The sequence below is a fragment of the Scyliorhinus canicula genome, chromosome 8, assembly GCF_902713615.1.
Source record: "Scyliorhinus canicula chromosome 8, sScyCan1.1, whole genome shotgun sequence".
NCBI lineage: Eukaryota > Metazoa > Chordata > Chondrichthyes > Carcharhiniformes > Scyliorhinidae > Scyliorhinus > Scyliorhinus canicula.
The window spans coordinates 180419912-180434777 of NC_052153.1; positions in this window are offsets into that span (position 1 = coordinate 180419912).

The following is a 14866-nucleotide window of genomic DNA, read 5'->3' on the forward strand; positions in this document are numbered from 1 at the left end:
TATTTATAATATCAAAGGGACCCGTTGCTCACAGTGTAGAAAATTTATTGGAAATCTTTAAGCTCATTAAGCAAGACTGTGAAAGTGCTGACATTTTAATAAGTTTCTGGGAATCTCGAGTCAACTCAATTTTTTTGAAGTATTTCTGCCCAGTTTATGTTCTTGAGCTGGATCGTTGTGAGCAAAGAGAAGATGAGCCAAACATTTTCCATGGCCCTTTCAACATCAATCCCAGATCACGTCCTGCAGCTACAAAGCGGGACCACAATGATGGCGACTTGCACTATCTCAGTGCTCCTCATAGAGGGGGGAGGGAGGGGGGGGGGGGGGGGAACAGGGGAGTTCTACCGTGGTGCCCTTACTAATATTTATCCTTTTATCTAACAGGAGTAAAATAGGTTTAGTTTTTGTGGGATATTATGAGAGCTTGCTGTGGGTAAATTGGCTGCCAATTTTCCACATTACCACAGTGACTACACATCAGAAGTAGTTCATTAGCTGTGGTGTTGCAAGGGGCACTTTGTAAATGCACATTTTTCTTTTATTATTTTACATACATTATACTCTGGAGGTGGAGTACAAGATTACACAGTTCAGTGCTGCAGTTCAATGACCTCTATAACTCTGACATGGTACAGTGCGTCTTTGTGACTTTGTGCATTTTTAATTTGCAAAACAATATCGTAAATAAAACTTCCTAATTGGAACCAGCATCCTTTTGCATTGAAAGGACAGTTTCAGTGGCTGTGGAAGTATATTGGAACCACTTCTCCAGGATAACATTTTGGCTCAGATACTATTAGAATTTAAGATGCCATCTTAGTGGGGATTTACTTCTGACCTTTTGGGAAAGCTGCGCTTGAGGCTTGTTTGGAAGGATTGTTAAACCACTGATCTTTTTGCAGTCTGAAAAGTAAGTGCAACAGAAAAGTGTTATCATCAAATAACCCAGAAAACAATTCTTGCCAGCTGGAAAGATCTCGGGCGCGATTCTCTGGTCTCCAAGCCGCTTGTTTCTCGGTGGCGCCGTTCGCTAGTGGCGGGATTCTCTACTCTCGCCGCTGGTCAATGGGATTGAAGACCCCCCCCCAACACGGCCAGAAACCTGCGGGCGGGGGGTGCGCTGCTGACGGGAACAGAGAATCCCGACGACCCGAAAATTCCAGCCCTCATGTTCAGCTGTTGCAATGTGACTGTAGAATTGCTTGGAGGGTGGGATGGTCCCAAGCAATTACAAGGGAATTAAAAATAAATCATCCCTTTAAGTACAAATCATAATATAAGAGCAGAAGATCTAAGAGCAGCAGTTGGTCCTTTGAATCTGCACCACAATTCAATAAGATCATAGCTGATGTGAAGGTGGCCTTAAATCCACTTTCCTGCCTCTTTCCCATTACCCTTGACACCCTTCTAGATCAAAAATATCTCCATCTCCGTTTTTAATATGTTCCATGTCCCAGCCTCCACTGCACTCTGGGGTAGAGAGTTGCAAAATTTAATGATCCTCATTCAATGAGAGAAGAACTGTCTCCTCATCTCTGACTTGAAAATGGGAACACCCTTATTTTGAAACTGAGGGCTTTTTAAAATATTCATTCATGGGTTGTGGGTGTCGCTGACTAGTCCAGTGTTTTTTGTCCATCCGACATGCCCTTGAGTAGATGGCGATGAGCTGCCTTCTTGAATTGCTGCAGTCCATTTGGTGGACAACTCACTGTGCTGTTAGGAACGGGAGTTCTAGGATTTTGACCCAGCGACAGTGAAGGAACAGCAGTATAGTTCGAAGTCAGGATGGTGTGTGGCTTGGAGGGGAAATTGCAGGTGGTGGAGCTCCCATGGATTTGCTGCCTTTGACGTTCCAGGTGGTAGAGATCATGGGTTTGGAAGGTGCTGTTGACGAAGCCTTGGTAAGTTGCCGCAGTGCATCTTGTAGATGGTGCACACGGCTCCCGCTGTGCGTCAGTGATGGAAGAAGCAAATGTTTCTTGTGGCGGACGGGATGGCAAACAACAGCTGTTTAGTCCTGGATGAAGTTGAGCCTCTTGAGTGGTGTTGGAGCTGCACTCATCCAGGCAAGTGGGGAGTATTCCATCATACTCCTGACATGTGCCTTGTAGATGGTGGATAGGCTTTGGGGAGTCAGGTGGTTAGTTACTCGCTGAAGAATTCCCAGTTTCTGATCTGCTCTTGTAGCCACAGCATTTATATGGCCAGTCCAGTTCAGTGTCTGGCCAATGATAACCCCAAGGATTTAGCAATGGTAATGCCACTGAATGTCAAGGGCAAATGGTTAGATAATAGTTGCTGGGCTAGAAATCCAGCCATCCTTCATTGATAACCTGGTTGAATATGAGTTCAAATCCGATTGTGGCAGTTGATGAAATTAAGTTAAATTCTTACCGTGGAATTATACATGGCAGAGTAGAATCGGCAGCTGACCAGCCTATTCCTGTTCCTGTAGTATGAAAGGGTATTGCCAATCTGGTTTTGTATCATACAGTCCGGATTTCTGTATTGGACCTAGTTCCAGTATCAAATGGCCTTCCATCCAATAATTTAAAAGTTTGCTGTGACTACTGCCTCTAACTGGGTAAGCGTTTTAAATTATAACTTTTTTTTGCCAAGCAATACCTTTGTTAACAGGATCCAAATAAAAATGTTTAGAAATTCAACCTAATTCTTTTCAGAGTCAAAAGAAAAATCCAGTTTTCTCAAAGTCCTGCCTGATATTTCTGCAGTCAGTTGAATTTCTGAGAAGCAAGTCTGGGCAGAAATGATGTCAGAGATTTTTGGAGGATATTGAACCCCTTATGTGACTAAATGTATATTAAATAATGTTAAACTTTCTGGGAAGTGTAGGCTAAACTTCACAGGTGGAAATGTCATACTTTGTGCAAAACCTGTTACCATATTTTGCACATCACTTAACACACAAAAAAATTAAATCAAGGATAAATTGAATGACAATTTTTCTCACCAAATGTTTGAGTTATTCTCAGGTCACCTTTTTCCTCTAATTTTATATTTAGTTTCTTTTGCACTTTTATTAAGATTCCAGAAAGAAATGTTGACTAATTTTCGTCAGGCATTTCTTTTTGCTGCTACTCAGTTAGACAACATTACTTCCTCAGTCTAAAATAGGTGACCCTCACTCCATTGAATTGCTCGATAATAATCGGTAAATTAACCTCATTGATGGATTAGACCCAGGGAAGATTAAGTGAGAGGAAAAATAATGCTGGCCCCAATATAAAATATGTCGCAAGTTCTACACTCAACCAGAAGCTGAAGGAAATCGCCTTGACTGATATTTTCAGAGCTCCCAATCAGTCCTGTAGTGTCGTCCGCTACTTTGTAGAAGTTTTGCTGGATCTGAATGTTGCCCTGAATCACCAGTCACCCCCATCCCCTTAGACTAAGCGTTTAAAAAGACAGTGATCTGAGGCTTGAACGAAAAAGTGCGCTCCGTTAAACATTCAGAAAACGATTTTTCGCAAACCGGTACACAGTCAAGCCAGCGCATTCCGTGGAAGGGTTTGTGCAATAATCATGAAAAACAAAACCCGCAGTTCGGAAACAGCAACTCTTAAATAGGATTAACCGCATCGCACGCTCCTCTAAAACATCCCCTGATTTAACAATATGGGCATTTCTGTGTTTTGAAACAGATGAAAGGGCGCTAGGATTTCAGTTCGTTTGAAGTTTGTGTGTTTTAGTGCAAATTAACAGCAAGCCTCTTTGTACTTTAGCCCATCTTTTACAGTGCCCGGGCCACCCAGCTGCTGAAGCCCAGTTCTGTGCAGTCAGTTCTTTATAGCAACAGGGTTGTGCACACATATACATATATAAATAGATATCTTTAAACTATAGGATTTACAGAACAACAGTGTCCTGCCCTTGTCCCAAGATACATTAGAACCTACTACAGTCTGCCACAGGTGAAAATAAAAGGTCAAAACATCTTCAGGACATGGGTTTGTTTTTTTTCCCCTCTCTCTCTCTCAAATGATTCTATTCATCATTTATTTTTTAAACCCCCCCCCCCCCCAATTTTTCTTATCCAGCAGTAGCATCAGATGCTGTCACAAACAGACAGACACACACAAGCAGGTTTAAAATCTGTTTGGAAACAAATAGATTGTGGACAGCTGTCACTATCTTGAGGTAAAATGGTGACTTAATGTTGATTAGGCCAGCGAGCCTTTGATGTGACTGTGCCAGCAACCCCACAGTATGTCTGTACTGATCGCTATCAGTCTCTCTCTAATGGGCCAGGGGCTCTTTCCTCCGAGCCAGTTAAAGATAGATTTTTTTTTAAAAGGCATTCCCAAACACAGGCATAGATGTCTTTTCCTCTACTGAGTTTAATATCTGAGAATAAGCAGATACACGTCCCTCTTTTTGGTGTTTCACTACAAAGGGGGGAGAATTTGCGTCTCTCTCTCTCTCTCTCCATCTCAGTGATAATTATTTGGGTAGTGTGGGGAGAGAGGTTTTAAAATTAAATGGAAGGAACAAACGTTCTCTCTCTTTCTCCTCCCCAGCAATTGATTTTAACTGAGAGAAATTCAATCATTGGTGGTGGGGATTTATTTAATAGGGATACACGCTCGTCGGCGCAAAGTAACATCCCTCCTGTTGTCTAATTGAATTAACAGTGAATATTCGGGCAAAACAAATCTGGGCACGAATTGTGTTCTTCTGAAGAGGAAAATGCTCTGTGATGAGCTCAAATCATTTTCTTGAAACTGGTCACGGTGAAGGGGCTGGGGCATTTCTGAATGGACTCGCAATCGCTTTTGGTGTGAATGTCTGTGTAGGCACAGTTGTGCTGTGTTTGGTTATGTACTCCTTCTCCCAGGGTCAGTAATGTGCACTGATACCTGGAACTCTGTTACAGTAATGTAGGGAAGTTCTACAGGATTGAATTCGATCATTTCCACTCCCCCCCCCCCAACAAAAATAAACATACTTTATTCACATGAACATAGTAATTGGGAGCAGTAAACCATTCTGCCCACTGGTACCAATCCTGCCATTTAATAAAGTTTAATAAGATCACTGCCTGCTCTGATTGCGATCTCCACTCCACGTTCATGTTTCCATAAAAGAAATATCGGTCCATCAAACAAGTATTGTTTTCTCCGAATGATTCATGTAATATATGCCAATATATTCATTGAATTTTACCGTAAAATTCATAAAACACGTTAGAAAATATACCCACTTGAAAATGTTCGAGATTGCAATAACATTTGACTTGTGTCCCCACAGTATTTCTGAATTTCACCATTTCAGATTTCTTTATCTAGTGGCAGATTTTGAGTAGGCTAGAAGATCATTCACATCTCAGTCCCAGTTTCCTGTCGCTTGTCTCATATCCATACCCTGGACATTAATGTTCAGGTTGCCAATTTTTAGGGGAGGTGGGAAATGGAAGATGGGTTTCTCTGCCCAGTTTCTGTTTTTTTTTAAGCCTCTCAAATTCCCCATAAGTCCAAACATTTCCTGTCTGTGTTCCTCTCTCTGGGTTAAATAACACGTTGTTGACTAAATATAGCATGATGTGGAGATGCCAGCGTTGGACTGGAGTGGGCACAGTAAGAAGTCTTACAACGCCAGGTTAAAGTCCAACAGGTTTGTTTGGAATCCTAGCTTTCGTGACGCGCTCCTTCACCATAAATATAACATATTTTCGCGGTGGAATTTGATAAATGATATTTTATCGCCAAAGCGTTCACATCAAAGTTGACATTTTCCATCATATTTTCTTGAAAATAATGACCAAGACTCATTGAAGTAAATATTATAATATTGACGCAAATCAGCATTGAATTAAACTTCTAGAAAGAATCAGCCAAATCCAGGAACGCTTGTTCATTTTTATTGACCACACATGTGTTTAGCCAACGTATGGCAAACTTGGTCCATTCTCAAAAATATCACAGTGAACGAGTTGGCGGAGAATATTTTCGTCCATTCAAATAGCGGAATTTCATGTGGAATTGATTACAATTAGTAGGTGTATTATGAATAAGGATTGTTGGGCTGCTTGACAAATTCAGTTTGAATATCGAATGTCAACTGAAAATCTCGAGTTATTAAGAAGATGGTTTTAATATTCAGCCGACTTCTATTGGTTGCAGTCCCTCCCTGAATACTTAATGCACTTATTCCTCTTCATTCTAAGGGGATTCAACTGGTTCTTTTTAAATGGGTTAAAAACTGCCTGAAACCAATTGGCAGATCACGGCACTCTGGGTGTTGTTGAGAGTTCCTGTGTGTGTTAACTATTCCAAGTGAAAAAAACATGTCCCTTGAAATGATTCACTCACTAGCGGGCGGCCAGATCCCATTTAATAAAATATATTTTTGGTTTCAGCAACAGAGGAGAGAACGCAAAAGACCTGGACCTTGGTTTCTAAAATACAACCTGAAACTTTCAGCAGCAGAGTGAAGATTACATAGTTACAAAACTGTGTGTGTGTTTATAAACTATTGTGCTGCCTATTTCAGTCCATGTTGACTCTGAGTGATGCTGACAATCAATGGGTAGGAACCCGAGGCAGTTAACAAATTCAGGGTGGGGTATCCTCCATTACCCCTTGTTCCAGGGGTGGGGGTGGGGGGCTCCATTACCCCTTGGGCTATGCGTGCGGGCCTCCATTATCCCTTGGGCTATGGGTGGGGGCACCATTACCCCTTGATCCATGGGGGGAGGCCTCCATTACCCCTTGGGCTATGCGTGCGGGCCTCCATTACCCCTTGGACTATGGGTGGGGGCACCATTACCCCTTGATCCATGGGGGGAGGCCTCCATTACCCCTTGGGCTATGCGTGCGGGCCTCCATTACCACTTGGACTATGGGTGGGGGCACCATTACCCCTTGATCCATGGGGGGAGGTCTCCATTACCCCTTGTTCCATGGCTGGGGGCCTCCATTACCCCTTCAGCTATGGGTGGGGGGGCTCCATTACCCCTTGGGCTATGGATGGGGGAACCATTACCCCTTGATCCATGGGTGGGGGCCTCCATTGCCTCTTGGTCCATGAGTGGAGGGTTGGGGGGGGCTCCATTACCCCTTGTTCCATGGTTAGGGAGGGGACGGCCTCCATCATCCCATGTTCCATGGTTAGGGAGGGGACGGCCTCCATCATCCCATGTTCCATGGTTGGGGGTGGGGTGGGGGCTTCCATCACCCCTTGGTCCATGGTGGGGGGGGTGGGACGGCTCCATTACCCCTTGTTCCATGGTTGGGGGGTGAGACGAGGCTCTGTTACCCCTTGGCCCATGGTTGGTGAGGGGGACCCGCCATCACTCCTTGGCCCATGGGCAGTCAGTGACAGCCATTCAGCTTCCTAATAAATCAGCTTCAGTTGCTTCTCAATCTGAAACTGTCAGAAAGGGTGCAATTTAATAAACAAAATTGTTCAAGAAATCACAAGCGGAAATCATGAATTAAAAGCACCAAACCTTTGGGAGGGGGGACATTTGCAACTTTGGGGGGGGGGGGGGAGAAGGATCAGTTTAGCAAGGCAGGTGGTGTCCGCTTCACTTCCGAACACCGAAAGATGTTATTGTGCATTTCTGGAGCCCTCGTGTTCCATGTAAAACAATGTTAATGTTCCTCATACTTCAACAGTTCAAGGTAGATTTTCACTTTGTGAGATCTTTATTTATTTCCATAGAAGTTTCCCCAGAATAAAGCAAAGCATCAGAAGAGATTAGAAAGCGGGTTGCCAAGTCGCTGTTACTAGCATTGCACAGAGTCAAAATCACCCCATTACCTTTTAAAAGGGAGGTGGTAAGCCTCTTCAAATCCAAGATGACCCTTTCCTTGCACCACAGCTGCGTTGAACCTCAGTCCTGCCACCTGGCGCTAAGCTTCCTCCATCTCCTACAAGGGGAGGCCTGCCAGTCACAAGGTGGCAAATCTCTAAAATGCCAGAACTCCAATAGCAACTGGGCAGCTGACTCTGAGGCCACAGTAATCTCTCTCTTTCCTCCCCATCCCAAGTCAAATGAGGCCCTCGGAGGAAAGCAGGGGACAGAATCAGCCCGGGGTCCTGCTGGAGTCCACGGGGTGAAAATGCTTTCATTTATGGCTCAGTAATGGGCAGGTTGCAAGTGTTTGTATGAAAATTAATTAGCCAGTTCAGCTTTAACCCAGTGCACTGCTTCACTGTATGAGGAGCATTTTAAATTCAGCCGAGAGGATTAAGGCAAGATCCTCCCCCCCCCCCCCCCCCCCCCCCGATTCTCTTTAATGCCATTGGGAGCAATTTCACTCCATTTGATTCGCAGACACGAATGGGCAATGGGGAGGAAAGTTGGCTGCAAAACTTTCCTCATGTCTCTTTAATATAAAGGATATTAAAGGTTTTGTGTTTGATAAGGGGGGGGGGGGGGGGACACAAAGGATTGGATAAGGCCTGTTAATCCCTGTGACCGCAGGCATTGGCAGTCACAGGGACCCTGTAAACCTTTGGAACACATTAGCTGGTACTTTAGTATGAGTGTGTTATTGTTCCACAATCTCCCACGAAACTGAGGCCTCAGAATTAGTTCCCACCTCAAGTGTTATATAAAAGGCAATGAGGCATTAGATCACTTTTTTTTCAGTTTCCACAGACTTAACGTGGGGCAAAAAGGCTTTGGCAAACTGGAAGGTTTTATTCTAAAGTCAAGCATTTGAAGAGAGGGAAAGCCTTTATTTGGATCATGTCGCTTGGCTTTTTTTATTCTGTCCAATAACCCAGATGGTTGCAGTGGGACATTACTGGAAGGTGGGAGAGGCCATTCAGCCCCTCGGATCTGTTCAAACTCTGAGAGCTATTCATTGGTTTGCACTCTCACCCCTTGAGTCTGAAGGCGATGGGTTGAAGTCCCGCTCCAGAAACCCGCCCCCGGCTAGGCTGCTGCCTCAGTGCAGTAGGAGCCCTGTCGTGTCTAAGATACTGTCTTTCAGAAGAGATGTTAAGCTGTTTACCCACTCACTAATAAAGGAGCCTGGGTATCTTGGTCAATATTTATCCTGGAGCCAATATCGCTTAAGCAAATTATCTGCTCATTCTCGTATTGCTGATAGTGGGGTCTTGCTGTGCACGAATTGGCTGCTGCGTTTCCTACATGGCAGCACGGCCATTGTGCAAAGTTATAGCTGGCCGCTAAGCATGTTCTGGAATTGCAAAATAATAATCTTTATTATTATCGCAAGCAGGCTTACATTAACACTGCAATGAAGTTGCGCCTGTCCGGATACACAGAGGGAGAGTCCAATTCACCAGACAAGCACTTATTTCGGGACTGTGGGGGGAAACCGGAGGACCCGGAGGAAACCCACGCAGACACGGGGAGAACGTGCAGACTCCACACAGACAGTGACCCAAGCCAGGAATCGAAACTGGGACCCTGGCGCTGTGAACCAACAGTGCTAACTACTGTGCTACCGTGCCGCCCAAGGCATTTCATAGGTTTTTGCAAATCCTTCTCTTCTTACTGGGCTGGGATGAATGCTCTTTGATTCAATATGCCACCTCCCCCCACCCCTCAATTTCCGCCATCTTCCCATATAGCCTGAACATCTAACACCACTATTTTAATAGATTATCTAAAGGACGCTATCCCTGACAGCACACCAGTCCCCCCTCCCCCATGCTGGAATGCCCATTTAGATGATACAATCAGGCACCAGTGCAGGAGCTCAGGAATCCCAGCACTTTAGGACCCGGAGGTGTGAGCCTAATCATCTCAGCCAAACAGACACTCCTCTGGGGCTCGTCCATTTGTGCAGTGACTCTCCTTTAGAAGATTTTGGATTGCAGAGTTCAGAGATTAAAACGTCTGCTTTTTCATGTCGGCTGTACTGAAAATGTGAGCCCAGTTTTGAATTACCAAGCAAATGTGCATTTTATAGCACACCTTGATGTTTGCCGTTGCCTGTTATATACGCAGCTTCTCATGTAGATAGAATGATGGCAGAAGTGTGATCAGATTTTTATCTGGTGCATTCTCTGATAGAGCATCAGTGTCAGGTTTGGCCACATTCACACTGGGGGCTTAGTGATCTTCAGTTAATATCTGGAACTTGTGCGATTATGAGGTCAATTCTTGGGTAGTTAGAGAATTGCAGAACCATTTGAAATGGGTTTGTCACACACAGAGTAGGAAACATTTAACTATTAGTAAACATATTGTTTACCAATAAGGGGTGGCACAGTGGTTAGCACTGCTGCCTCACAGCGCCAGGGACCCGGGTTCAATTCTGGCCTTGGCTGACTGTGTGGAGTTTGCACTTTCTCTCCATTATTGCATGGGTTCCCTCTGGGTGATCCGGTTTCCTCCCACAGTCCAAAGTTGTGCAGGATACATAGATTGGCCACGCTAAATTGTCCCTTAGTGTCCACAGATGTGGTGGTTAGGTTGAGGGGTTATAGGGATAGGGCAGGGGAGTGGGCTTGGGTGGAGTGTTCTTTCAAAGGGTCGGTGCAGACTCGATAGGCCAAATAGCCTCCTTTTGCACTCTAGACATTCTATGGTAACACTGGTAAACTGGCTGGTAGACCACAACAGGAAACAGAGAGTTGGCATACTTGGGTCATTTCCTGGTTGGCAGGATGTGATGAGTGATGTGCCACAGGAATCAGTTCTGGGGCTTCAATTGTTTTTACAAATTATATAAATGACTTGGATGAAGAGACTGAAGGTTGGGTTGCTAAATTTGCCAATGACACAAAGATGGGTAGGAAAGTAAATTGTGAAGAGGACATAAGAGCATAAGAACATAAGAACTAGGAGCTGGAGTAGGCCATCTGGCCCCTCGAGCCTGCTCCGCCATTCAATGAGATTATGCTGATTTTTTGTGGACTCAGCTCCACTTTCCGACCCGAACACCATAACCCTTAATCCCTTTATTCTTCAAAAAACTATCTGTCTTTATCTTAAAAACATTTAATGAAGGAGCCTCAACTGCTTCACTGGGCAAGGAATTCCATAGATTCACAATCCTTTGGGTGAAGAAGTTCCTCCTAAACTCAGTCCTAAATCTACTTCCCCTTATTTTGAGGCTATGCCCCTTAGTTCTGCTTTCACCCGCCAGTGGAAACAACCTGCCCACATCTATCCTATCCCCTTTATAATTTTATATGTTTCTATAAGATCCCCCCTCATCCTTCTAAATTCCAACAAGTACAGTCCCAGTCTACTCAACCTCTCCTCATAATCCAACCCCCTCAACTCTGGGATTAACCTAGTGAATCCGCTCTGCACACCCTCCAGCGCCAGTACGTCCTTTCTCAGGTAAGGAGACCAAAACTGAACACAATACTCCAGCTGTGGCCTCACTAACACCTTATACAATTACAGCATAACCTTCCTAGTCTTAAACTCCATCACTCGCCACATTACCAGAAGGATGTGGATGATTTAGAGAGGGTGCAGAGGAGGTTCACCAGGATGTTGCCTGGTATGGAGGGTGCTAGCTATGAAGAAAGGCTGAGTAGATTAGGATTGTTTTTGTTGGAAAGACGGAGGTTGAGGGGGGACCTGATTGAGGTCTACAAAATTATGTGAGGTATGGACAGGGTGGGTAGCAACAAGCTTTTTCCAAGATTGGGGGTGTTAATTACAAGGGGTCACGATTTCAAAGTGAGAGCGGGAAAGTTTAAGGGAGATGTGTGTGGAAAGTTTTTTACGCAGAGGGTGGTAGGTGCCTGGAACTCTTTGCCAGCGGAGGTGGTAGAGGCGGGCACGATAGCATCATTTAAGATGCACCTAGACAGATATATGAATGGGCAGGGAACAGAGGGAAGTAGACCTTGGAAAATAGGGGACAGGTTTAGATAAAGAATCTGGATCGGGGCAGGCTGGGAGGGCCGAAGGGCCTGTTCCTGTGCTGTAATTTTCTTTGTTCTTTGTTCTCTAGCAATGAAGGACAAAATTCCATTTGTCTTCTTAATCACCTGTTGCATCTGTAAACCAACTTTCTACAACTTATGCACTAGCACACCCAGGTCTCTCTGCATAAAGAGACATAAAGAAACTACAAAGGGGCGTCAATTGGTTAGGTCAGTAGCAAAAATCTGGCAAATGGAGCATAATGTGGGCAAATGTGAAATTGTCCATTTTGGCAGGAGGAATAAAAAAGAAGGTTGTGATCCAAATGGTGAGAGATTGCAGAGCTCTGAAGCGCAGGGGGATCTGGGTGTCCTGGGGCATGAATCACAAAAGGTTAGTATGCAGGTCCAGAAAGTAATTAGGAAAACTAATAGGATGTTATCCTTTATTGTGAGGGGAATTGATTACAAATGTAGGGAGATTATGCTTCAGTTATATAGGGCATTCGTGAGACCACATCTTGAGTACTGCTTTGATTTGATTTATTGTCACATGTACCGAGATACAGTGAAAAGTATTGTCCTGTGTACAGTCCGTCAGACCATTCCATACATGAAAAAAAAACATGGGACATACATAAATACTGTGTAAATACTGTGCACAGTATTGGTCTCCTTATTTAAGGAAAGATGTAAATGCATTAGAAACAGTTCGGAGAAGTTTTACTAGACTAATACCTGGAATTGGTGTGTTGCCTTATGAGGAAAGGTTGGCGGGGTTAGGCTTGTATCCACTAGAGTTTAGAAGAGTAAGAGGCAACTTGAATGGAACCTTTATGGTCCTAAGGTAATGACAGGGGGATCTGGAGAGAATGTTTCCTCTTGTTGGAGAAGCTAGAACTAGGGGTCACTGTTCAAAAATAACGGGTCACTAAATTAAGATGCAGATTAGGATAATTTTTTTCTCTCCGAGGGTCATGAGAATCTGGAACACTCTTCCTCAAAAGGCAGCAGAAGCAGATTCTTTGAGTATTTTTAAGGCGAAGCTAAATAGATCCTTACTTAATAACGGGGTGAAAGGTTATCGGGGGCAAGCAGGAATGTGGGGTTGAGGTTACAATCAGATAAGCCATGTTCATATGTAATTCTGGATGTGGGGGGGATCTTGCACGTGGTGATTTTCACACAGTCCGCGGCCCTCGTTCCTCTTGGTGTTAGAATTTGAAGGTACGGGAGATGCTGACTCATGTGCTTTAATGAGTTGCTACAGTGCAGCATCTTGGACATTGTACACACTGCTGCCATTGTGTATTGGTGGTGGAGGGAGTAAATACGCTGGACGGGTTGCCAATCAAGCAGACTGCTTTGTCCTGGATGGTGTTGACCTTCTTGAATGTTATTGGAGCTGCACTCATCCAGGCAAGTGGCGAGCATTCCATCACACAGCTGAGTTGTGTCTTGTAGATGGTGGACAGGCTTTGGGTAGACAGGAAGTGAGTTACACTCCACAAAATTGTCAGCCTCTGTCTGGCACTTGCAGCCACAGTATTTATATGCCTAGTCCAGTTCAGTTTCTGGTCAATGGTAACCCCCAGGATGTTAATAGTGGAGCATTTAGCAATGTCAACGGTCTTGTGTAACGGATGGTCCCTCTCATGGGGAGATCTAAAATCAGAGTTCATAGTTTTAGGATAAGGGGTAGCAGATTTAAAACAGAGATGAGGAGCAATTACTTCTCTCAAAGGGTTGTGAATCTGTGGAATTCACTACCCCAGAGTGCAGTCGATGCCGGGACATTGAGTAAATTTAAGGAGGAGACAGACATATTATTAATTAGCAAGGGTTGAAGGGTTACGGAGAAGGGACAGGAAAGTGCAGTTGAGGCTGAGAGGAGGTCAGCCATGGTCATATTAAATGGCGTAACGGCTTGAGGGGCTGAATTGGCGACTCCTGCTCCTGATTCTTATGTTCTGAAGTTTCCTACCCAGAGAACATGGTGCGCTTTTTCAACCCACAATGCTTCTTCCAAAGGGTGTTCAACATTGGTGGAGTTCATCAGCTGAGGTGTGGTGGAGGATGACGATAGTGGACCCAGCACTGATCACTGAGGCACACTGCTGGTCACAGGCCTCCAGTTTGAAAAACAACCCCCTACAACCACCCTTTGTCTCCTGTCGTCAAGCCAATTTTGTATTCTCACCCTAGATCCCGTGAATTTTAACCTTATTTTAACCGAACGGCCACCTAAGATGGCGTCCTGCAAAAGGCGCTGGGAAATGTAAGTAAAGGACATGCAGGCTGCAGTTTAAATAAACATTGATGAGCAAGCTGCAGCCTAGACATTACAATACACAGGAAAAGGGCCATCTCCAGGCCAACCCAGGAACAATAGAACTATCCTGTCAATCACACTTGTTTACCAGACACAGCGGCACTCAAACTCCATGGGCGGGATTCTCCCCTACCCGGCGGGGCGGGGGGTCCCGGCCTAGCGGAGTGGCGCCAACCACTCTGGCGTCGGGCCTCCCCAAAGGTGCAGAATTCTCTGCACCTTTAGGGGCCAAGCCCTCACATTGAGGGGCTAGGCCCGTGCCGGAGCGGTTGGCACCACACCGACTGGCGCCCAAACCGGCTCCAGCGGCCTTTGACGCCCGGTGCCCGACGCCGGGGCTGGCCGAAAGGCCTTCGCCGGTTCGCGAATGCGCCGGTGTGTCAGCTGCCGCTGGCATCACCACCGGCGCATGCGCGCTGGGGGATTCTCTTCCGCCTCCGCCATGGTGGAGGCCATGGCGGCGGCAGAAGAAAAAGCGTGCCCCCATGGCACAGGCCCACCCGCCGATCGGTGGGCCCCGACCGCGGGCCTGGCCACCGTCGGGGCACCCCCTGGGGTCCGATCGCCCTGCGCCTCCCCAGGACCTCGGGGGCCCGCTCGCGCCGCCGATCCCGCCTCCACCAGAGGTGGTTCAAACCACGGCAGGGGGCTCGCCGATTGGCGGGGCGTGATTCCCGCCTCCGCCAATTCCCGGGTGGC